Source organism: Camelus dromedarius, chromosome 13, assembly GCF_036321535.1.
Source record: "Camelus dromedarius isolate mCamDro1 chromosome 13, mCamDro1.pat, whole genome shotgun sequence".
Taxonomy (NCBI): domain Eukaryota; kingdom Metazoa; phylum Chordata; class Mammalia; order Artiodactyla; family Camelidae; genus Camelus; species Camelus dromedarius.
The window spans coordinates 2616963-2642263 of NC_087448.1; positions in this window are offsets into that span (position 1 = coordinate 2616963).

Here is a 25301-nt window from a genome sequence, read left to right on the forward strand (position 1 = left end):
TACATTTCAGCTTCTTGAAGTGAGACAGGCAGCAGTGGGCTCAGTCCCCTCCTGCACGTGGGTCAATGGGTTTTGTAGTGAGGTCATGACACAAAAATGGTTGTAAACAGCAAAGGTTTAATCGTTCATCCCGCTGTCCCCGGCTCCCTCTGCCTGACCTTCCTGTCCACTACTTACCACGGCCAGGTACGCTGACTGCTGGGCTTTCACACAGCGTGGTTTTGTCAACCGAGAGACGGAGTCACCAGAGGCGTCACCCACATCCCCTAACCTCTCTGTCTTGGGCCATCTTCATCTTGCTGGGCTCCACTCTTGAGAAAGGCTTATCTCTCAGATTAGACTCAACCGAAGCCGGAAGGCATGGGACCCAGCAGACACGGGCCAGAGACGAGCCTGGTCCTACACCTGAGCGCCCGGCTGATGAGACCATGGAGGTGCCGGAAGAGCATCCTTCCCCAGCGTCTCTGGGTGAAATGCTCCGACTGAGAAGATGCCTACGGTTGCTGCGAGTTAGAACATACACGTAGGGGTCAACGGAAAAGCCAGCTGTGCACCACAGAACTGTGCAACAGCATCATGAATCCGCCAAAGACGGAAATTCTCCCGAGAAGGTCTCTTTCTTCCTTTACTGAGTGTGGAGTTCCTTCTATTAGAGCCAGGGAGAGTCTTCAGCCTCAGGCTTGTTTGTCTTCAGGAAAGATGGACAAAGAGAAAAAAAAAAAAAACTTCAATAAAGATAATGCTTTTTGGTGCTGAGAGTACACAGCATTACTGAAGGGTGTTTCGTTTTATTTAAAATTTTTTTCAGATGTGGGTGGGACCCTCTCAGCCTATCAGCGTGAGCTGCTCTCTGTGTTTACAGCGGCACTGAATCGGTGCATTAGTGATTTCCATCTTGCCTTGCAATAGCACAGTACATTTTTAATTATATTTATTGTAAACATTTCAATCTATTATCGCTAAAATGTATTTTAATGCACTTTAATTTTAAAAAATCCACTCAGGCACAGAGAAGAGATTTATGCACGGGAAGTTGGGGGTGGAGTGGGGAGGGGAAGCTGTTGAAAAACCAAACAATAAGAGGGCAGTGTAATCCGAAAGGCTTGAGAGCTGCAGTCCTGGAAGCTTCTGGAGTTTCCCATAGTTCCTTCCCTCCATCCGTTGACCCCCTTACCTCCGAAACGCACCATCACCAGCGACAAGGTCAGCTGAACAAAGCCTGCAACTCCCAACGTCCCTCTCAGCGGCTTCAGACGCTCTCCCCACGGCTCCGCGCACGAGACCCGGCTCCCGTTCTGGGGGCTCCCCTGGGGACCTGGGCGGTGCGGGCAGAGCCCAGCCTGCCCCTGAGGGGCTGGTCAGAACCGCTCCTTCCCGGCTTTGGTTGGATGGAAGCCGAGTGTTACAGCCCTTTTCTCATGTGGGAAATCGCATTTTAACAGACCTGGGTTTGAATTTGGCTGCACTTTCCCGGCCCCAGCGCACCTCCGTCATTCAGTCCTCAGCAGTCGCGGAGCCCACTGAAGGCTTCTCCCTGCGGGTCCTCCCACAGTGAACGGCTGGGTACTCGCTCCTCCTTATGGAAAACGACGGTTGAACATAACCTTCTGCTACTGACACCTGGGCCTGAAGCGCAGGGACCCGCAGCCAGTCCCTCACGTGTCCCAGCCCAGGGTGTCCGTAGGGTCTGCCTTTCTGGGTCCCTGGTGCCCCGTGGGACTGTCCCTGTCCCCGTCCAGGCCTGCTGCCCAGCTTCACCCGGCTCTCGTCCCTCGGGTTACTCATCTGAGCATCCCACCTCCCCTTTCTTTCCCTGCTGCTGCCCTGTCTTCTTCCCACAACCCAAGCCTGAGCTTGGGTTTGGTCTTGACCCTCACCCTTGGGTGCATGTGTCTGGGGTTTGCAGCCCTCCCCTGGATGCGGGGAGAAAAGGGCTCCCTCCCACGCCCCTGCTGATGCCCTCGGGGCCAGCCCTCCTTCCCCCGGCCCTGCCCCTCGGGGCCCCGAAATGGCCCTGACGGTGCGGGTCAGGCAGAGTGTCCTCTGCGGCAAAGAAGTACAAGTCCGTCCTCAGTGGCGGTTGGCTGACATGACATTCAACGCTTCATGACATTCAAAAATGTCCTTTCTAATTACACACTGGTTCATCTCTAAAACACTCACGTGCTGGATGTGGTGGCATCAGATTCATGGTAGGCACTGGATTATCAAAGATGGTTTGAAGCAATGGACGTGTGCCTGACCTGAGCTGTGACTGGAGGTCCCGGGGCAGCGTGTGTTCCGTGTGTTCTGTGGAAGCTCAGAGGATGCCGTGATGCCTTCAGCATCAGACCCAGACGAAGGCCCCAGCTTTAAACACTGCGACATCTTCTGGGAATGGCCTTGGTCTCAAAGATCTCTTTTTTACCTGTTTCAATTTTATGCAGTATTAAAATTCTCCCCCAAAAGGCTGGGAGGAAAGAAAACCAGAGAGACAGCAGGATACCCCGGGCCACAGAAACGGGCCCTGGGACGGGTGCACGGGAGGCTCTCATCTGCTGAGCATCCAAAACCCAGACAAAGCGTCGGGGATTTCTGTCTGTTTTGTTCAATGCTGTGATGCCAAAACCTATTATGGTGACTGACACAATCAATAAAGATGTGTTGAATGAATGATACGCGTTTCACAAGGGGACAGGCCAGCCGTGGGCTTTCCTGAGAGCACACTTCAGCATTGCCTGGGTCTGGCCTTCAGGTTACAGTGTGTTAATTACTCAAAAACAGTCTTCTTAAGTCTTTTTTTAAAAAAGCAGACAAAACTGACTTTTTTTTCTTCTTTTTACCGTTTCTATTTCCGCGTTCAGGTCTGGCGTTTTGTCACACCATCTGAGTGAAGTCACCATCACATGGGAAACGCAAAGCCAGCTGAACAGAGAAAGTAGCACAAAGACCATCATAAAAGGAAATAGCAGGGTTTGTGCCCACGAGAGCAAGGGTTACCCGGCAGCCAAAAAGGGGGCTGGACGTACAGTGACCGCACGGTCGTTCATGAAGAATTCCGGTCTCCCGTCTTCGCTGAAAAATAACGCCTGGCTGCAGGCACCAGTTTTTCCCTCAGAAGTGAAGGCAGTAAAACAAAGGAGAGACCTCGTTGTTATTTCAAACAAGTGAGAAGAAGTGGCTGAATCGCCTTCATGCCCGAGAAAACGAGAGGATAGAGACGCGGTTTATTATGAGGCTCTTGGAAGCTAACGGTGGGCAGCCCGCTGCAGGCACGCTCGGTCGGCGCGCGGTTGTGCGCGCGGTTGTGCGCGCCGTGGCGCAGGCAGCGCGGCCGCGCGCGCAGCCCCAGGCCGCTCTAAGGGCGCGCTTCTGCCGCGACGGCGGGACTGCGCCGCGCGGTGGGGAAGAGCGTGCGTGGCTGCAGCCGAGCGCGGCCTGCGGCGAGCCCGGGCCCATCTGCTTTTGTGAACGTCTTCGAGCCACCGCTGTGGCTCCGCTGGGTCAGCTGCTGTGAATGAGGGCTGCCATCCCTTTGGGCCACAAGCTCGGACTGCACCCCGATAGCATCCGCCCGCTTCTCGGTGCAGCCTCGTCGTCACAAGGGGGGTGGGGGTGGGGGGTGCGCACGTCTAGGAAGGCGCCAGCAGAGGTGAAGGGAAGAGCCAATGATAAGACGTGACTCAAGACAGCGTCAGATGACGGCTGGCGTCTTTGACTCCCATCTGCCGTCCAGATGGCAAGACGGCATCTGTTCAGTGTTTATGGCTTCCCTTCCCACTTGCCTCCCCTCCGCCCTCACACATCAAGACTTTCTCTGCCAATGGCCGTGGGCACATGGAGTTAAGGATCAGATACCTTGTTATGCGCCATCTAGTAGGGTGACCATCTTGTGTCCGAGGAAAAGTTGCCTCAATCCACACATCACTCACATAAGTCCCATCCTAGACTCCCAGGCTGTCCTCCAGGACACTTTGGATTGAAAGGACTTCCTGCAGCTGCGCAGAAAAGGCAGTGCTGTGGTCATCGCCCACCGTAATCCGCGAGATGAGATGGGTGCGTTCTCACCTTCCTGGATCCCCAGCCGACTCTTCCCAGGGACTCGTCGAGCTCCTCGCCCTCCCATCCTCCTGTGACACTGCTCCCACGCACAGCAGCACCTCAGGACCCTGCCACGTGCTCTCACAGCTGTGGGTGAGAGCACACAGGACTCAAGTGTGGCCGTGACAAGCTATTTTTTAGACTGTGTAGCCAAAGAGAATGGAGAGAAAATTATTTAAATCCACACTATGCATTATATGTCAAAAGAATCGTGGGCTAAGAGCTAAAAATCAAGCAAGAATTTATTTTTTTAAAAAAAAGGAAAAAAACTTTAAAATCCATTTTTTGCCATTTTAGAAAAAGCATGTCAAATAAGAAATGAAGTTATGAGAGAACGGGCTGGCAGACTCTTTACTACAAAAATGTTAATCACACAAAGTGAAAAGCAACAGAAATGAAAGAAATAAGGAAAGAATAACAGGGAAAAGGTTTGCATCAAGTAAATCAGAGACAGGGCTAATACCTTTAATAAACAGAGTTCTCCACAGAGATAGCAAAGACCGCAGTGAATGAGAGAGCCCAGGATAGGAATAAAAATTCACAGTGAAATATAAATAGTCAGAAGAAAAAGCCTATCTTCCTAGTTATCAAAGAAATGCAGATTAAAGCAAGACCTGCGACCATTTCAACTCTATGCATTTTTTTTTTTTTTTTTTTAAAGAACAGCATTGCAGACCGTCGGGGCTGCTGGAGCATTGTCACAAATAGCACGTGGCTGGATGATCTGATACAGTTCTTTCTTGGTGAAAGCAATTAGATAGTATTTCAAGGTTCCCAAAGTTTCAGCCACTCTCTCATTAGCCCAAGAAATATTTGTTGATTATCTACAGTGTGCCAATGACCCTACCGTATGCTGGAAACTCAGTGATGGACCCAACAGACATGTTATTGCCTTCATGGCTCTTACAGTTGTTCTAAGGAAACAGATCTTAAAAAATAAAATAATATGTATTTTCAATTGTTGGGGTCATTCTGACGGAGCGTAAGTACAGTGTGCATGAAGGAGGATTCTAGATTGAGACCAGATGCCGTGGGTCATTGAATGAGAAGGGGCAGGTGCCTGGTGCAAACGTGGATCTCCCAGACTGGCCAGGGCACACAGTACCTTTGTTACCATGGATTGAACCTCTCTGGAATCTGGAGAAGTTTCCCAAGAGAGTAAAATTCCAGCTAAAGACTTGAAATGTGAGTAGAGCATGGCAAATTAAAGAGGGAAGGAGGAGAGAAAGTTCTAGAAGGAGGGCAGTGAGCGGGAGGCTCTGAGGCAGGAGGGAGGGGCTACCACCAGGGAGCCCCTCGTGGCGAGTGCCTCCTGCAGGGCCCAGGAGGGCCTGGGTCAGCGAGGCCCGCAGGCCACGCTGAGAACTTGCTTCTTCAGTCCGTGAACAATCGGAGTCCGTCTGGAGGGGGTTAGCAGGCAAGAGGCATGACTTCCATCCGTCAGCCGTCCCTCTGCTTGCAGTGGGCCTAATACCAGGGGCAGGGGGGTCGGGAGGAGAGTGGGCACCGGGATTCCAGGAAGTGCAGTGTTGTGATGCTCCAGGTGAGCAGGTGATGACATGGGGTGGTCTGTAAACGGAAGGAGGAACCCCCTCACAGGTACACAAAGGTGATTCATGTGGTTTGGGGGCAAATGGGTAGCTTTAAGAAGATCAATTTTAAGATCCTCGAATTCCTTATGTAGCCATTCCTCTTCAATAAATGGTGTTTGGAAAACTGGACAGCTACGTGCATGAGAAGCAAGCTGGACTACATCCTCGCACCAGGCACAAAGATAAACTCAAGGCAGATTAAAGACATAAATGTGAGACCTGAACCCGTAACACTCCCAGAAGAAGACACAGGCAGTGTGCTCTTTGCCACCGGGCTTTTGGATATGTCCCCTCAGGCAAGGGAAACAAAAGCAGAAGTAACCAAACGGGACAACATGCAGCCAAAAAGCTTTTGCACAGCAAAGGAAACAGTCAGCAAAATGAAAAAGGAGTCCACTTGGATCATGCATGGGAGGAAATGTTTGCAAATGATGCAGCTCATAAGGAGTTAATAATCATAACATATAAAACCCATAGAACTCAACATCAGATAGCCCAGCCCGATTAACAAATGGCAGAGGATCTGAATGGACATGTTTCTGAAGAAGACATGCAGATGGTTAACAGACACATGAAAAGATGCTTCACATCGGGAATCGTCAGGGAAATGCAAATCAAAGCCAAGATGAGCTAGCACTTCGCACCTGTCAGAATGGCTAGCGTCAAAAGGAAACAAATAGCAAACGCTGGCAGGGACGTGGAAAAAGGGAGCCCTGTGCCCTGCTGGGGGGAATGTAAATGAGTGCAGCCCCTCCGAAAACCAAAATGGAGTTTCCTCAGAAAATTGGAAGTACATCTACCATGCAGTCCCGCAGTCCCACTTCTGAGTAATTTCTCAAGACAACAAAGATACTAATTCAAAAAGATGAACGCGCCCTTATGTTCACTGCAGCACTACAACAGCCAAGATGTGGAAGGAACCCAAGGGCCCATCAACAGACGACTGGATGAAGAAGATGTGGTCTGTATATCGTGGAATATCACTCAATTATTAAAAAAAGGAACTCTTGCCATTTGTGACAACATGGTTGGCTCTAGAGGGTATTGCACTAAATGAAATAAGTCAGACAAAGTCAGATACCACGTGATCTTGTTTATATGTGGAATCTAAAAACCAGAAGAAACAAAACAACAGAAATACAGACTCACAGAAACAGAGAACAAACTGGTGGTTGCCAAAGAGGAGAGGGTAGGGGTCTGTAAAGCAGGTAAAAGGGTACAAACCTTCAGTTATAAAATAAATAAGCCACGAGAATGTAACACACAGCATGAGGAACAGGCTCGATAACACTGTAATAACTTTGTGTGGGGGCTGGTGGCCACTAGCCTTGTGATCATTTCATAATGTACGAAATGTCAAATGACTATGTCACACACCTGAAATTAACGTAGCATTGTATGTCAAGTACGTTTCAGAAAACACCCAGACCCCTCAAAACTTCACAGATTACACTAATTCTGATCCTTAGCAAAAAGAAAGAAAGAAAGAAAGAAAGAAAGAAAGAAAGAAAGAAAGAAAGAAAGAAAGAAAGAAAGAAAGAAAGAAAGAAAGAAAGAAAGAAAGAAAGAAAGAAATCAACGACAGCCATAACATTTAGTTTCAGTTAATGGAAGATTTCAGGGAAGATCTCCCAGAATCTTACAATGTCACACCTAGTACCGTACTTTCCTGGTGATTATTGGCAACATTAGCACAAAATTTGCTTAATTTTGGAAAAATCCCTAGTGTTCCATAAGTTCATTGTGTAAACCCACATCTGCTCTGCATGCATTTAGGAATTTTGCTATGTCCCACCCCGAATTCTCTTCCTAAAAGGTGACTCAAGTGTCCTAGAGTTGGAGGAAGCAGGCGTCCTATGTTTTGTTGACCTCAAAAGGGTGAGGCTGTCCTCTAATCACTGTGGTGTCTGTTAAAGATTCATCGTAAGTAAACATTCATGAATGTACCTTGGCACGTAAGTTGCTATTTTTAACCTAAACTATGCTTCTCTCCTTTTTTTTTTTTTTTTTTAAGCACAAGAAAGTTTTACTCTGCTGTGCACATTTTAAGCATTGAAAATTCCTTTTTGTGATTGATTTTTCAGAAAAAAAGCAGGATTTTCTCATGGAATTATTTGGGAGGGGAAGGGCTGTAGCTTCATGTCTGGCTGTCGGGCATCCGTGTTGTGCTTACAGAGGCTCCTGTTGCAGGTCACACCGTCTGGCTGACGGTAATGCAAAGTCTGCTGGTGTTTTAAGTGGAGACTAAGTGCGTGCTCTGAACAGACAGGCACAGCGAGCATCAGAAAGGAGAACTATGCCCACAGTAAAACACTCATAGGCCTCGGGGACTCCAGATCTTCCTCAGCTTAACAATCGTTACGTCCTAAATCGGAAGCTGAAAATATTGTAAATTGGAAAAAACATTTAATACAGATAAACTACTGAACGTCGCAGCTTAGCATATCTACCCTATCTTACGTGTACTCAGATGTTACAACAGCCTAAAGCTGGACAAAAATCACCTAACACAAAGCCTGCTTTTAAACAAAGTGTTGACTATCTCATGCAATTTGCTGAATACTGTACTGAAAGGGGAAAACAGAATGGTTGTGAGGGTGCAGAATGGTTCTGAGTGTGCGGGTTCTTTACCTACCTGATCCTTGGCTAACTGGGGCCGTGTCTCCCTGGCACTGCCCAGCTTCACAAGAGAGGATCATAACTCCATGTCTCTAGCCTGGGGAAAGATCCAGAGCATGGTTTCCACTGGACGTGTATCGGTTTTGCACCACAGTAAGGTCAAACATCGTTAAGTTGAAACACCCTAAATTGGGGACCTCCGGTATTTGTCATTGCTTTTCCAAGTTGAAAATACCTTTTTGTGTCAAATACCTAGCAGCAGGAGTAGACATTTTTGGCTTAAAAATAATAAAACATATTTAGAAAAGCCAGCACACACTGAAACGTAAGTCAAACACCAAGCAGAACAGAAAAATAAACAAACAAACCAGCCCAAACTGAGGGTTCTTCACTGGAAGTTCCACTTTCCAGCTGAAATAGTGTATTTGGTGGATGCTGAAAAAATTGGATGTGGGGACACGGTCCTGGCACTTTTCTAACCCCTCTTATGAATTGTAACTGACACTTGAAATAGCATGAAATGCCGTTGGCTGTTGTGTGATCCAGATGTGGAAGAAATGAGCTTTAAATTACCTAGAAAGAAGCACTAGTGTGATGACATCATAAGTTCACCTTATTTCTAAGGGACACGCTCTTCCTGGGCAAGTTTCTTGACTCTTTCGGATCTTGTGTTTCTGGAATCCCTTGTGGCAGAAACTGCGAGTCACCTGCCCTCTTAACTATGGGCAGCTCTCCAGAAGGTACACGTTCTTTTTGCTGTGGCCATGAACTTAGGGCAGAGAGGTTCCACGGAAGCTCTTGGGGTGGCTCTTGCTTAAATCAAGCCAACCCTTCGGGCCTATTCCCCATTTTCAAATTGAGTGTAGGCAGGGCGAGTGGTCCAGCTGTAGCAATGGTGTTGAAGAACAGATTTGCTGGGGGATCTGGGAAATCTTTCTTTGCTCTTAAAAATAAAAAAAACCTTCAAGGAAGTAAAGAACAATTATAATCATGTTGTGATGCTTGGGTTCAGGGCAACTACTTTGTAACCACGAGGAATATTAAGCAGAGGAGCAAAACCAGGATGAGAAAAGCCCGAGAAGGCAGTGCAAACACAGAGAAAGAACTTGGGTTCTTTTTGACCCTGAAAAACTTACTAGACTGTGGAACTATGGCTTTCATATCAAAAACTGGAGTCAACACTATTGATCAACGAGTTAGACTTTGAGGGTCCTCACTTCAACAGACTCTTAAATTAACTCCACCTCTATGGGAGGCACTTCTGAATCCTAATGATGAAGCAATCTGGGGGACCCCAACCTCAGTTTAAGGGTTCAGAGGGTACAAAAGCACTCATAACAACACTGCCATCTTCTGCCTTTTCACTCTTCTTGTCACAAGGGTTCCAGTGGAGTTTTCCAAAGTTTGCATGACCTGAGGTATCACAACAGATTAAATGCAGAAGCTGACACGAGACTCCAGCTGCCTTTTACTCAGCCAGCTGCTAAGAGGTTTTCAAAAAGGTCAAAAATGTAACTCTTATAAGGAAATAGTTTTTAAGTTATTTTCATAAATATGTTATTTACATTGCCATGTGTTGGATTTCTTATTAATTATAAATAAGTGAATAAATATTTAAATTTTTTCTAGGTTCTAATTACGGATACAATAAATATCAGGAGATAGAGCCCAGGTCAACAGGAGCTCTGTGGAGTTCTCAGTCACTTGTTAAGGGTGTGAAAGCATCTTGAGATCAAAATATTTAAGAATTGCAGACCAGACAAATTTTTTTCAAACACAAGAAAAATCTCAGATGTCATCTCTCGTAGCTCAAGATCCTCATTTAGCAGAAAAACATGGGTACCAACTTTGAGGCACTTGTCCGAGTTCTCATGGGGACTTACTGATGCCCCCAGATCGCGCTGCTCTGTCTTCCCAGTCTCTATCCTCCCAGGTACCCTGTGGCTCGGGGTGAAGATGTCAACATTTCACAGTTGGTTGTAGTCTGAGGTGAATTTGGTTGAACTTTATCTAATCTCCTGGTCACTTACAGACCTTGGTGAGTCACTGGTCAGACACATCAGGATCACCTCTCTTTCTAGCAGTTCTGATAACTGACCTGACTTCACTGGGATGTTCAGAATTTGGTGATGATTCTCTTTTTACTGAAGTTTAGCCTCCAGATATGTCCCAATTCTATCTCAAATATTTAAAGCCCTCTCAAAAAAAATGAGAGCTTTCAGAAGGGAGGAAAGTGTGTTGCAGCAACCACCTCCTTCTGAAACTAAAATTGACCTGTAATGAGCATCACTGTAAGTTTCATATTAATTTATTCCTAGCTATTCAGCTTATATTGAACTGTAATTTGGATCAGTTGCCTGCTATTAGTTAAACTAATTAATGTGATTATTAGATTCAGTTAAAAATACTTTTTAATTTTACAGCACTGTGACTTCCTATAGATTTGGAAGAAAAAAAAAGTACATGATGATTAACACATAGGAAAAAAATTAGAAACGGAATGCTGGAGAGAAAACCAGTCTTTGGATTCCATTTCCAGCCTTCTGGATAGATATCTCAATAACCATTGATGTGCATTTACCACTGAATACGTAGCACATTTCCACACTTGCTGCATATGACCGAGAGAAATGAACACTGGTGGAGAGGCAGATACGAAAATACAAGGTGGGGAGAAGAAGGGTATAGCTCAGTGGTAGAGCACGTGCTTACCATGCACAAGGCCTGGGGTTCAACCCCCAGGACCTCCATTAAAAAATAATTAAGCAAACCTAATTATTTCTCCTTCCATCCCTCCAACAACAGCAACACAAAGAAAGGACAAGAGACACAAGAAGTCAGAGGTGGAGCCAGCGCTAGAAGTCGGGATGGAACCAATGTGACAGGGTGAATGTTGGGGAACTACAGAGAATCTTTTCTTCTCCTTCTCTGAGCAGAACAGTGAGCAGACAATCAGTTTAGGAAGCAGAGGGGAAGGAATCAGCCAGATTGTACTTTTGAAAAATAAAACAGTGCTTAGTTTCAGGCTTCACAAAAAATTGGATACTCGCTGCTTTGATTATGAATACGTAGAACATGACTGGTTATTTCAGGGTTGGGGTCTATTTGCATTCTGTTCATCTGCTCAGCTGTACTGAACACATAGTAGGTACTTAAGTGTTCAAGATGCAATTTTTGGAAAGAATAAAGCAGTGCTGTGGTAGGCAGAGTAATTGCTACCCCCATCTCCGGAGATGTCCAGGTCCCAATCCTTAGAACCTGTGGACATGCCACCTCAATGGAAAAGACTCTGCAGATGTGGCTAAGTTGCGAACTTTTAGATGGGGAGGTTACCCGCGTGGTGCCAGTGGGCTCAGTGTCATCGCAGGGGTTCTGATAAGAGGGAAAAGGAAGCAGAAGGGACTGAGATAATAAATGTGTGTTCTTTTAAGCTGCCAAGTTGTTAGTAATTTGCTACAGCAGCAATGGAAAATTAATACAGTGTGCAGTAAGTATTTATTGAAATTGAACCGAAAGATCTTACCAATACATATGATACATGAAATATACACGGAGAGAGGAGAATTTTAATGTGAGAGATTCCAGTTGTCCAGTTTCTGATTGTCATGTTTCAGAGTGTGAGACAAAAGATAGGATTCAGATCAAGACCAGAAAGGAGAAAATTCCTCAATTGTGAGACACAGTCACCACATTGAAGAGTGATTATGTGACTGACGTCCTCGAAGTGTCTCCTGGAACAATGTTCAGAGGAGACAGAATGTTCGGAGGAACACAAGAATGACTGCATTTCCATCGCTTTAGTATCTTTTTCAAACTTGGATTTCTGCAGCATATTAAAAAGTGATTTAATGCCCTTTTGGTGGCTTTCCTTATGTAATCAGTTCTCTCACTCCCTTTTTCTGGTTCATGACTCCTCTGACTAGGGAAATGTTTGCTTTCAAGAAGTCTGCATAAAAAATAATGGTTTTCTTTAATAAAAATATTTTCCAAAATAGAAGGCTTATCTGTCCTCCCAATTTAGACATCTGATGAGATAATCAAAGGACACCATGCTTTTTTTTTTCCAAGGTAATTTTTATAAATCTAATTCTGATACATGGTCATAGTGATTTAACATTCATTCTGTTATTGTAAATGCTTTCCTTAAGCCTCCCAGAACAGTCTATTACTAAAAATCCTTAATTTTTCCTAATAGTCACATAGATCTGCTGCTTTATAATTAGACTTGGAAAAACAGTACAATTCTTTCTTTCTGAAAAAGAAAAGATATTTTCCTTTATTATCCCTTAGTTTCTAAAAATAGGCTGGAATTAAATGTCATGTACCTTTGGAATTCATTTTATAAATACACTTGGTAACTAGGAAACTCATTATTTATAATCTAGGAATTCTTTCCGTGGTAACTGTCGTAAGGTCACAGTCATGGAGCTGCGACGGAGACTAGGAGGCGATTGAAGACTTGAACAAACAAAGCCTATTCGCAGGAGGGGGTGATGGCTGGTGCCCCGATCACCCAGATTAATGAGGTGAGGCTTACGGGTTTAAGCTAGTAGCCACATCTATGGTTCAGCTTGGTCTTCTCCCCACTGGCCTTCTTTGGGCCAAGAAATGCTGCCAGCAGCACCAGCCCTCTCATTTCATGGCCCTTGGAGACTCTGGCTGCCATTTATAGTGTTTTCTCCCTCTTGTGACATCATGCGTGGGTTAATCATATTGGCACAGCACAGGGCTGCCAAAGCCCAAGATGTAGGCGAGAAGTGGGAGGCGGCCTCCGTCTGAGACTCCGTCTACCCAAGTTCAAGCAGGGTCTCACCACGTCCCAGAGCCTTGCGGGGCAGCTCCCCAGGGAGCCTGGGAGCAGCCCCGAGGGGCCCGTCCTTGCCACCAGCTTGTACGCAAATCCCGCAAGAGGCAGAAATCAGCCCTTAATCAACCACACAAATAGCACCTTCTCCATGACGCCTTCATAACTTGATCAGACTAATGAGAGATGCAACCTCCCATCAATAAGCTGATAGGCCTGGCAGCAGCGGCTTCTACCCTGAGCTCCCTGGTGTGGACGGGGGTGGAATCAGCACCCCGATGTGGACAGGGGGTTGAATCAGCACCCCAATGTGGACAGGATGTTGAATCAGCACCCCGACGTGGACAGGATGTTGACTCAGGATGTGTGGTGACAACAGGCCGCAGTCAGCGAGGCTCAGGTGTCCAAAAATGATCCAAGAGCTTTGCCTTCTTCTCAGCTGGGTTAGTTAAGAAGGACTTAACCCCTATCTTTAATATAACATCAAAAAATATTGCTGTCATCATAATCTATAAAGAGAAATGATGTGAACTAAGAATTTAGAAAATGAAATTAATTAAAATAAAGCCCTCATCAATGCCAGAAGAACACAATTTCAGAAATATCTTCTTGGGGTAAATCACAGGGCTCAGTGAGAGTCATTCACATAATTCCATAATATTAGCAATAGTTACCTGGTTCAGTTTGGTCCCACTAAAGTGTGTTACACAAAGGACGTGAAGGGCAGTTTACAGAAATACTAATGTGACGAAAGGGCCTGATAAAGAGAGAAAAGGAGCACCACCTGACTTAAGTAATAACCAGTGGGAATGAGATGCTATTTTTCTGAACCCATCAGATGGGCAAAGACTGAAAAGTCATTATTTCACAGGGTACAGAGGATAGAGGCCAACAGATGGTGTCATCCGCTATTGGCGGCAGTGAAAGTTGTGGAATCTCTTTGGAGAGCATTTTGGTGACGTCCAACAGAATGCAGCACACGTGTACTCTGACTTCCCAATTTCACTTTGGAAAATTACCTTAGAGGTGTATCCTCATTCCTGCATGGAGGCGTGCACGAGCATTTTCCTGGCAGCCTTGTTTGAAATGTTAAAAGTGGAAACACTATAAATGTCCATTGACAGAGAATGAGCAGTTAAATTGTGGTACATTTAGAAAGTAGAGCTATTTTTAAAAATGATAGATGAATCAGCACAAACACAGAAAAATATTCCAGATACGTTAATTTTTTAAAAGATGCATAAAGATGCTAAGACTTTATTCCCATCTGTACAATAAGAAAGGGAAGGGAAGAATTCATAGGAGTTTACAGACTTAGAAAACAGTATTTCCTAATTCTGAGCTACACAGAAGGAACTGCTAAGGCTGGTTTCTTCCAAAGATGATGTGGGTTCGTGAGATGGTGATATAGGTTCACGAGAAAGGGTTCTACTTCTTTGTCTTTCTACTTGACTCTGTGGGGAGAAAGGTGTACAGTATGCATACACAACACACATTCTTCTAATTGTAAAAATAATTTTTACTGTGCATGGATAATGACGTCTCTGCCTCTGGCCCCAGAGTCTTGTGTCTTTTGCAAACATCCAGGACACTCTGCTTGTCTAGCTCGACGGCTTGTAGAGAGGTGGCATCTTGGTCCTTCATGGTTCCTTGAACTCCCGATGGAGCCCAGAGGCCAGCATTTTTGGATAGAGACCTGGAGCACCTGTTCCTTCAGGTGTGGACACACTCTGCTCTCACCTTTCTCCCACCTCGAGCATCACTCACCCTTCAGCATGAGCGAGCTTGGTTATTCGATGGCTTCTGACACCGGGCATTGGTCTCTGTGTTCCTCTCTGAGCTCAGCTGGTCCTCTCTTTGTTAGGACCGGAACTCACGCGCCAGGAACCACTTCTTCTGCCCATCATTCTTGCCGGCTGCCCTCCCCCCTGACGAAGTGAATTTAGCAGAGGATGACAGCTCTAAGTCAGCTCCTTGATGCAACAATAAATCAAGTAAGTTTTCAGGACTCTGCCAGGGTTGGTCCAAGGGAGAAAATCTGAAAAGGATCTAGAGTCTAGGATTATTTGCCTGAATCTCACAAATAGGATGTGCTCTGTACAAATGCATGAGTTTAATGAATGGACTAAAGCCAATTCCAGATCTTTCGACATACAACAATTACGGTCTCTCAACAATTTCCCGGTGCATAAATGGAGAAAAACAAAGGGAACCTGGAGGGGAGTCACACTTCTCGTCTGGAAGATCTCGTTTGAGCTGACACGCGCAACAAGCTGTCGGGGTAACTGAAGGGGAGAAGATACGACTAACCCGCGTCTCCGTGGAGCACCAAAAGGTCGTGATGGCCCTGCGGCTGTGTCCTCTGCTCCTTGACTGGGCTGAACATTGCGTCATTTTTTCTTTACATTGATGTTAGCCTTCAGTAACTTGTAATCTGACTTTAAAACAGTGTGCTTTAAATAATCAAAGGCAATCAAGAATTAAGGCATTATGTGGATGTGTTTCTGCATATTTTCACAATGAGAAGTTTCTTTTTTTTTTAATTAAGTTGTGGTATTAGATGGTAGTGAGAAAACTGGGTAGTAATCAGCTTTTAAAAAAATAAATACAGTGAAGGAGGAAAGGGAAATTATTGAAATGAGTTACTGAATACAGGAAATTACTAACCTAAAATGCATGAGATTAACGATACAATTGTGACCTAATTACCTTCTTGAAGACTGAACAGTCTTCTCCTGTAAACCTGTGCTGCTTAAATGTTGTCCGTTTCACAGTTTGTGAACAGACAGAGGACACGCTCTTCTAATGAGTGCCTGGGTCTCAGTGCACATCGGTCTAGAGAACAGAGTCCTTTCAACGGTCCATGCTTAATCTAGAGTGGAGAACAGATGGATTGTGGATGGAGAAACAGATCTTAGAACATGCACCTTGTTTTGTCCTTAAGTTATGTGTTAAATTTAAATTAGAAATGATCCACTCAGTACAAATTCCAGTGGCAAGAGAGCTGTGACAGCGTCACCGTCAACATCTTTGTCCGAAGGCTTAATTGCACTTGGAGAAGATGAATTGAGGGGGAGGTGAACTGGACGCACCGCCTTCATGTGTCTGTGTGAGCGCTCAGGTGTGGCTGAGACCTCCCCACGGTTACAAGACCAGATCGAAAGGCTGTTGAAAATGCTCGCGTTTAAAGTGATTCCTCTCTGAAGGTCAAAGCTACAAGGAGATACGTCTTCCAAAAACCCTGAACACCAAATGCCAACCAACCAAAAAGTAAAGTAATCCAACAGGCGAGACACTAGTGATTCTCTCCCACCAACTGCTCCCCAAAAAAGCCAGAAAAGGTCATTTCGTGTGCATCTCACAGATCAACCCCGATCTCTGATGAAACTGGAGATTTAACTTCCAGTAGGCAAACCTGCTTAAGAAATGCGAGTACATGCTGGGCTGCCCTGAGGAGCCTGACCACTTTATTTCTTACTTCTTTTTTCTTTTTAATTGAAGTATAGTCGATTTACAATGTTGTGTCAATCTCTGGTGCACAGCATCATGTTTCAGTCATACATGTACATGCATACATTCATTTTCAAATTCTTCTTCCTTATAGGTTACTACAGGATACTGAGTGTGACTCTCTGTGCTGTACAGAAGAAACTTGTTATTTGTCTGTTTTATGTATAGTAGTTAGGATCTGCAAATCTCCAGCTCCCAATTTATCCCTTCTCAACCACTCCCCCACCCGGTGACCATACGTTTGTTTTCTAGCTGACTGCTTTATTTGATCAACATACCCAATGAAACTAAAGATGGGTGGGCTACCGAGGTGACAGATCCCCGGGTGGCCAGTCAAGCGAGGAGAACGTCCCCTGTGCCCTTGGGCATGAAGCCCAACTTTCTCCAACACAGTCCAACCCCCCTTATCTCCCTTGGCCACCTCTGTTCTCTGCGATGGATAAGTTAGACCACGTGTGCTCAGGGCCAGTGCAGAAATAAAGGACGACAGTGTTTCTTCAGTTGTGTTTTCCGGACTCTCACTGGCGACATCTCTGTCCCTCCCTCTCTGTCTCTTGCTCTCAATGTGTACACATGCACACATACACACGTGCATATCAGACATACATATGCACATACACGTATGCATTCTGTATAGCTGTGTACATAAAGTGCTTTACAATTCCAAGCTGTCTTCACATCCATTACTTACCTGATATGTTTGCAGGCATCTGATTTGAATGATAAGGCAGATATCAGGTTAGCTGTTATTTGTAGTTCACATACTAATAAGAGTAAAACCCCTAAGAACACGTCACCTGGCATGAAAAATACCTGGCAATAAGATGGGAATGATCAACACAGGATGAAGGGAAATTAAATATTATCTCAGGTAAGCAGAACTGAGGCTGTCAGAAGGGTTGAGAACAAACCTTAACAGCCGAGAATCCTCAGGTTTTTAAATTCTCCCGGCCTAAGTTCATTTGTGTCTTTTTTTTTTCTTTTAGATTCACATATGAGTGATATAGATGGTATTTTTCTTTCTCTTTCTGACCTACTTCACTTAGAATGATGATCTCCAGCTCCATCTGTGTTGCTGCAAATGGCATTCCATCAACAGATGACTGGATAAAGAAGCTGTGGTATATTTATACAATGGAATACTACTCAGCCATAAAAAAGAATGAAATAAGAAAGTGTTTTAATGGTAAGAACTGCATGCCCTCTCCGGGCGTGGCTGGTGCCCCAGGCAGCTGCTGGAGCATTCTCTGGCAGGAAGTTCACAAACTGCAACCACCAGGCCGGACGCCTGCTTCCCTCGACCCCCACTGAACATGCCGTCCCAGACACGGGGAGGACAGCCCCAGCGGGGCATGTCAGTTCATTGTGCTGAAGCTGATACTGGCGATCGGAACCTGTGCTGTGCATCACACCAGAATGCTTGTTTGGATGTGGCCTGACTTGTTTTTGTTTGGAAAACCCATGCCCAGAAAACTCAGTTCCCTAGAGGCTGAACACTTCCAGACTCGGAGGTGTCCGTCAGCAGGAACGCAGGCATTTGGTTCCCTCTCCTCTGCTCCAAGCGATCCTGGAACCATACTCCCGTGACAGCTGGTGGCAGATGGTGTCCACTGGGACACCAGCCCCGTCCTCCCCGGGTCAGAGGGCTTCCCTCAGCTGAGCGCAGGCGGCAGCCACCCCTCGTTTGCCATCCAAACTCAACTCTCTCTCTCTGTCTCCACCTCTTTCAATTAACTCCGACCAGAGTCCTCCCGGAGGACCTGCCTTAAACTGATGCGTGGCAGAACCGTTCTTTCCTGGAAACACATTTTTACTCCCCGCTCACTAGAGGTCGATGCTCACTTGTCCCCGCAGATTAGGAGTCCTTGTGCTCGAGACCTCCTTCCACGGGACGCGGCAACTGTCTTCTTCAACAGGCAGCGACCGTTACGAGTTTCAGCAGCCGTCACCACTTTCTGGAAAGGAATGTAGTTTTGTTTTAAAAATCTTTTCATCTTTTAAGGATTCCATCACTTTCATCGTCCGCAGAAATACTTCAGCTCTTCCTCACTGTGCATTTCTCTCCTTTATGTCGTTCACAACGTGGGCAGTCAAATTCTGTCTCTCTTTTACCTTACAAATATGTGCAATCTATTTTGTAATATGTAAGAACATTCTTTAAACTGTTTATTTTAATGTATTAAGAATTTGTTTTGATATGTTGACATGATTTTAGAATAATAATAGTTTATAATAACCTGGCGTTCTTTTATAAAGAAAATAAGATAAAATAAGAAAATAAGATCAAGAAAATAAGATAAGGAAAAGAAAACTCTATTGTGAAAATATTTATACCAGTTTATCCAGTAATTCTTGCTTCTGGGTCGTACTCTGGTCCTTTACAGCAGAATACATGAAAAAGAGAGAAAAATGGGATCACAACTCTGAAAATAAATCAGAAAGAAACATCTACATGGAGACAATCTAGCAATCTCCAAATTAACCTTGCTTGTGTCAAATGGTGTTTTTTTTTTTCCCTGTCTGATTTTTCATTGAGAGGATATTTTAAGATGAGAGAAGAGCCATTAAAAATTTTGCTTCATAACTGTAAGCGTGTTCCTCCCACCGTCTGGGGTCCTGCTCTCTGCCTGGTGGACTCCTCCTCCTCACCGCCGAGGCCCTTCTCAGGTGTTCCTGACCCACTCCTGCAGGTCCTCACATCCCCAGAGTGCCCGGTATGCAGTAGGCACACAATAGGTGCTGTTAAACTGAATGCTTAGTGATGTGCACACCCAGATCATGACGGGCTAAGGAAGTGAAGTCAAGGGAAGGGACTAGAGAAAGCAGAAGTGGCCATTCTTTTTGGAAGGGTGATGATTTAAGCAAACCAAAGTGGGAAGAGACTAATTCTCCCAAATATGTCATCTTACAGCCCAAATCCCTTCCTCCTGCCCTCCTCTTATAAAGTCTCCTCCCCAGCGCCAGCGGGTACAAGAGCAGCAACCAGGCGGGTGTTGCCTGGGGCCTTCCCACGCATCGGCAATCAGTCCTGCAATGTGACTTCATCGATCCCCCGCCGCAGCCCTGACGTGGCCGCCTCGGAGCATCTAGGGAGGGAGAGGGACCCTGCCTGGTGTGTGTGCCGGGCTCCTCTGGGCTCCCTGTGGAAGACCAGGAATGTGGCACACGAACAGGCGATGGCTGAACGGTAAAACAAACCACTTTCACAGATGAAGAAACTGGCTTTGGAGAGATGAAGTCACTGGCCGAGAGTCTCTCAGCTGATAAGTAAAAGAGTGGCATCTCTGTCCTAACTCCAAAACGCTGCTGGGAAGGTGGCTCTGATGTCCCCCCGCCCCCCCCCCCCCCGGTGGCCGCCGGTGGTCTGACCTGAGGATTCTGAGCGTCCAGGGGCCGCCGCCTCCAGAGGAAGGACTCCCCGCCCACCCCCTTCTTCATGTGTTAGGGCTTCATCCCCGGCCTCGTCCCCACTCTCAGCTCCGGTTGCTGCAGAAGATCCCTGCTCCCTCCGTAGACGACGCTGGAGGAGCTGAACTGGGGTAAAACCTGACGCTTCAGCCGAGTCGGCGCAGCGCCTTCGGGAGGAGAAACCAGAGCCACCCCTTCCCCAGGCTGCCGCTTCTGTTCCTCCCCAGGAACCCTGGGGTCAGTAATGCAAGGAAGTCATCTCCGATCCATCGCCGGCTTCACCTCCTCCCAGGTGAGAGGTCGTTTCCTGGGACTATTGATCTCAGGATTCTTGAGAAAGAGCAAGTGTCCGCATGTGTGTGGAGGGCGGGGGAGCCGGGGCGGGAAATTGCTGTGTGTGTCGGGAAGTTTCAAGTGTGCTTGAAGCCGTGAGCCCTCCCACCCCCCTGTTTTTCCTATATGCCTTGCAAGCATTAACTCCACATTAAAACTGCAGCTCAAACCGCTAAGATCAAAGATTCCGTGTTATTTAATCACAGCGGAGCTCCTGTCCGCGCAGTTAATGAAAGTGCGTCATCTGATAAGCCCGTTAGAGACGACGCAGACGAAGCATGGAAAGCGCTCTGTAGGGAGCAGTCTTCTGCCGGTCCCTCGAGGGGTGACTGAGATGGGCTAATAGGCCTCTTTCATGTCTAATTTATATGATTCTAATTATAGAGTCATTTTCATTCCTGTGGTTGCCCTCGTCTGCCAGCCCAGCCGTGCCGGGCTTGGGACCCAGCCACCCCTCCCTCCGCTCCGCATCGCGCTCTTGGGCCTTTTTTCAGACTTTGATATCAGTGCTTTTCGGAGACATCTGGTGCCCTGCAGACTCCCAAAGCCATGCTGGACGCTGACTAGAGAAGGGAGAAGTGCAAGGGAGAACTCCTCCCCTGCGATCAGCAGTGAGAGCTTGTTCCGGGCAGGCACACTGCAGAACGTCCAGCCAGAGGGATGTGCTGGTGTCGTCACGGCATCTGTGACTCTGCTCGTTGGTTGTGACTGGATGTGTTGTATCCCATTCACGTTAAACATCGATGCAGACGCCTAGCGTTACTGCAGCGAGGGCGGCGTGAGCTCTGGAGCCTGGGCTTTCCGTGGCTCTCTGTCTCCGCCGGCATTCAGCGGATTTCAGGACGGTGGAGCGAGGGCTTGTGCTCTCCGGGTGAGCCCGTGGGGAGGCCGCGTGCCCAGTGAGGACAGATGTGCTCAGCCCAGGAGACCAGACCCTGCAGGGAACTTCTGAAGCCTAGATAGTTTGCTCTTTGCTTCTGTCTCATCAGATGGCAGAGAAGACAACCGGGCGAACAGATAAAAGAGCCCAGAGCAGGTCACAGACCTCCTAGACACCTTATTCCAGATGCTTCTGGAAATCACTGGGATGTGCTTCCCCGCATCCTGCAGGGCTTATGGGAGAACATGTGTGCGGGGACGGGCGGAACAGGCGGTGGGCATTTCTGCAGTGGGTTTGTTTTGTGTTTGTCCCACTTTATTATTATTTCTTTAATGGAGTTGCTGGGGATTGAACCCAGGACCTCATGCATGTTAAGCATGTGCTCTGCCACTGAGCTGTTACCTTCACTCCCTTTGTCCCATTTTTAACCCAGTGGAGTTTTGAGGTCTATTGCTAGGGGCCCACGTGGATATTTTACTTGCACTGGCTTTGTTTTTATTTATCTTTCCATCGTAGCCCCACGTCCTTTCATCTCTCTGCAGAGGCTACACCACGTTTCACTGTGTTTGATTTTTCCTGCAAGATTTAAGCAGTGGTGGTGGTGGTGGTGGACTGGCAGACATAAATATTCAGCTTTGAAAATCCACACTAATCAAACAATCTCCCTGTGTCGTTTGCATATTTTGGTTACTAACAGATGAGATTAACTCACCAGGCAATCTCGACACATACACTTTCATCCCTGGAGAACTTGAAAATAGTGCCCTGTGTAATATGCGTGTTTTTTTTTTTTTAAACATAAAGACACTCTATCCAGATGGGTATTTTGTCTAAATTTTGACCTATTGAAGAAGCAAAGAAAACAAAACACTCTTGCAAAATAGTTTGAAGTGTGTTTAAAGTGTGCCGTGGCTCCTCAGGCCCATTAAAGCAGTCTGTCTCCACAACAAAAGACGGAATCAACACAGAGCAGGGTGGGAATTACGCATGTCATTTATAATGAGCCTCATTATACGAGGGGGCCTCGCTCTATTATGAAACGCTGCCATTTACAATCTCAGTGCTTTTCAGCTTTGAACAATGACAAAGAAGAAAAAATCCCCCTACCCCGAGTCAGAGCTAATCTTTTTTAATGCTCGCAATTTTGTTTTGCTTGTATGTTTCCCTCCAAGAGAATTTCCCCGCCACGTTCATTCTGCTCAGGGGCCCTGGTGCCCTTGACCTTAACCACATTTAGTGTCTCACCTCCACTTTTCCTAAGAAGCACTAAAGAATTCCGAGCATCGTCTTGGTTCTGAGAAGGAATGACACCGTGGCCAACCACACCACCTAATCTGGCATTTTATTTATGAGCAGTAAGGTCCATTTACCATGTCATAGAAGCCTCTGATTCCATCAGGGTGTTTATGTGCCCTCCTTGACAGAATTACAGCTTATGTGGCCCAACGTTATGTCGTAGCTGTCGGCATGGCTCCTTGGTTTAATAAGACTGTTCGCCATCAAACCCCTTTTTTACACATTTTTATTACTCTGCAATAAATACAGAAAGAGATTCAGTTTGGTGCACGAATCTTTTGAGGCATTTGGGGGCTGTTATTTTTAAACGCTGACTCATAAATTTCAGAATGTGGTTTTTAAACGCCTGAGCATTTCACTCGGGTGTGGCCCTTCTGCCCGAGAAAACACCCTGGAGGCCACACCCGCTTCCTTGGAGCTGTCTACCTGGGGCGTTTGTCCACATCATGTCTGCATCCGCACTGAGAGGGGCGTCGCGTTAGGGCCCGTGAAGAGATTGAAAATCAGTAGAAAAAAATTACTTCTGTCCCGGAAGAGGCGTTTGCTGTGTTTAGAGAGGCAGGGAGACTAGCTGTGCGTGTCACTCAGGAAGACTTACAAAGCACGAAGAGCCGGCTGAAGATGAAGGCGGGAAAGGTGAGCCCGAGTGCTTCCTTCTGTTCCCTCCTGCTCCCCTGCTCCCTTCCCCTCCTCCTCGTCTTTCCTAATTGAGGGACAGTCGGTTACAACGTGTCAGTGTCTGGTGCGCAGCGTCCTGTTTCAATCATACATATACACACAGATATTCATTTTCACGCTCTTTTCCATTATAGGTTACTACCGGATACTGAATCTAGTGCCCCTGTGCTCTACAGAAGACATCTGTTGTTTACCTCGTTTATACATAGGGGTCAGTATTCGCACATCTCGAGCTCCCACTTGTCTCTTCCTTGTCTTAGGCAGAGAGGCTGCTGTGCACGCGCGGATCCTGGCTCCTGACTTACCAGCCACTGTGGGCGAGGTGTTTCACATCCACTAAGGCTCACAGTCCTCGGCTGTGGGATAAAGATGGTAACGATCCCCCCCTCCCCAGCCTGTGGTTAAAATTTCATTCACGCGAGATGAGCCTGTGCATCACAGTGCTGAGCGCATAATAACCACTCAATAAATGTTAGCTTTTCTTTTCAACCTAGACCCTGTTAATGAAGTAAATGAGAACACTGCAGTGAACTGGTGATCTGCGGTGAGCGAGACAAAAGGGAAAACTTCGTGTTAAGGGTTCCTATTGTTTGCATCGTGGTGGGGACAGGGCTCAGACACAAAGGAGAGCTCAGTGAGGAGGGGAGTCAGCAACAGCGGAGCCCCGTGTCCTGTGAAAACACAGGGGGTATTAGGTCGTAAAGGGCATCCGGCACCAAGAGACGCCACAACATGGGTGACCTTGGAAAACAGGACGCTTCGTGAGAGAAACCTGTCACAAAAGACCACGCACCGTGTGATCCCTTTTATACGAAATGCCCGAAGTCAGCAAATCCACGGACAGAAAGCGAATTAGCGGCTGTCGGGAGCTGAAGGGCCGGGTTCCTGAGGAGTGAGAGCTCATCGGAATGTCTTCTTTCTGGGAGGAAAATTAGACAGCTATGACTTTTCACTGTGCTAGGAACCACAAACCGTACACCTAACAAAGAGTGGATGTTATGGTATGTGAGTTATATCTCAATAAACCTGCTATGGGAAATGCGTATCAGAGAGGGCAGGGGCCACGGGCAGAATTCTCAAGTTCTGAGTCGGCATCTTTCCACAGTTTGGTAACTAATGAATTATTTAATGGGTTTTTTTTTTTGTGGAATATATTCAACAGAAATAAATCCAAATAGCATTCAACACACACACACAGGAGATGTGAGGTGGCAACGATACTGAAAACGCAGAAAGTGCTAACCCAGAGCTAACGTGTCTCTAGAGAAGAAATGTGAACTCATTCTGAGCAGCAGCTGATTCCTGTATGTTCTCTCAGAAACTACCCTGCGTTCTTGTTTGCTGGCAAAAAAAACCCCAGTGAAGCAAGACATCTAAATAAAGACAATTAAGATAGCATTGCGATTCATGTTGACGCTATAAAGTGTTTGAAAAATAAAAACTCCGAAAGATCTTTATTAAAAGAATGCTGATAAAACAAATGCATATACCCAGAATGAACCACCAGAACTGTTAGCTCTATTGAACACTTAGAAATGATTGTATATCTTAGACACTAAATACTATACAGAACTTTAAGGAAGATTAATATGAATAAGAGTGTTTCATGAAAATTAGAGTGATGGACTCTGTTATCACAAACCTTTTGACTTATTCAAATAAGATTGTAACTTTTGGGGAAAAATGTAAAAATCAAGGCAGTAAAATTTCAATCATTATTGATGGCAAGTTTTCACATAAAACTATTTTAATAACTTCATGGGAAATTCAATATTTTTGAATTTAGTAATGTTTTCTAGTGATCTTGGGAGCTGCAAGACATGTTATCTGAAAAAATTTAAATCTTATTCTCGGTACACGGGAAAAATATTTTAAAGAGAAAAGTTTACAATAAAATCTTACTGGATTTTGTACAGATGTTATACAGATAAAGCTATGGAGAAAATGAGAAGTTTCAGCCAAAATTTAGAAACACATGCATTTAAATTTGGCATCATCAAAGCCACGACAGGAGAACTACACTGGACGCGCTGTAAAAGATAAAAATTACACCAGTGACTTTACCGCTAGTCTAGATAAAACTCGTATTTGTACTGTGTGC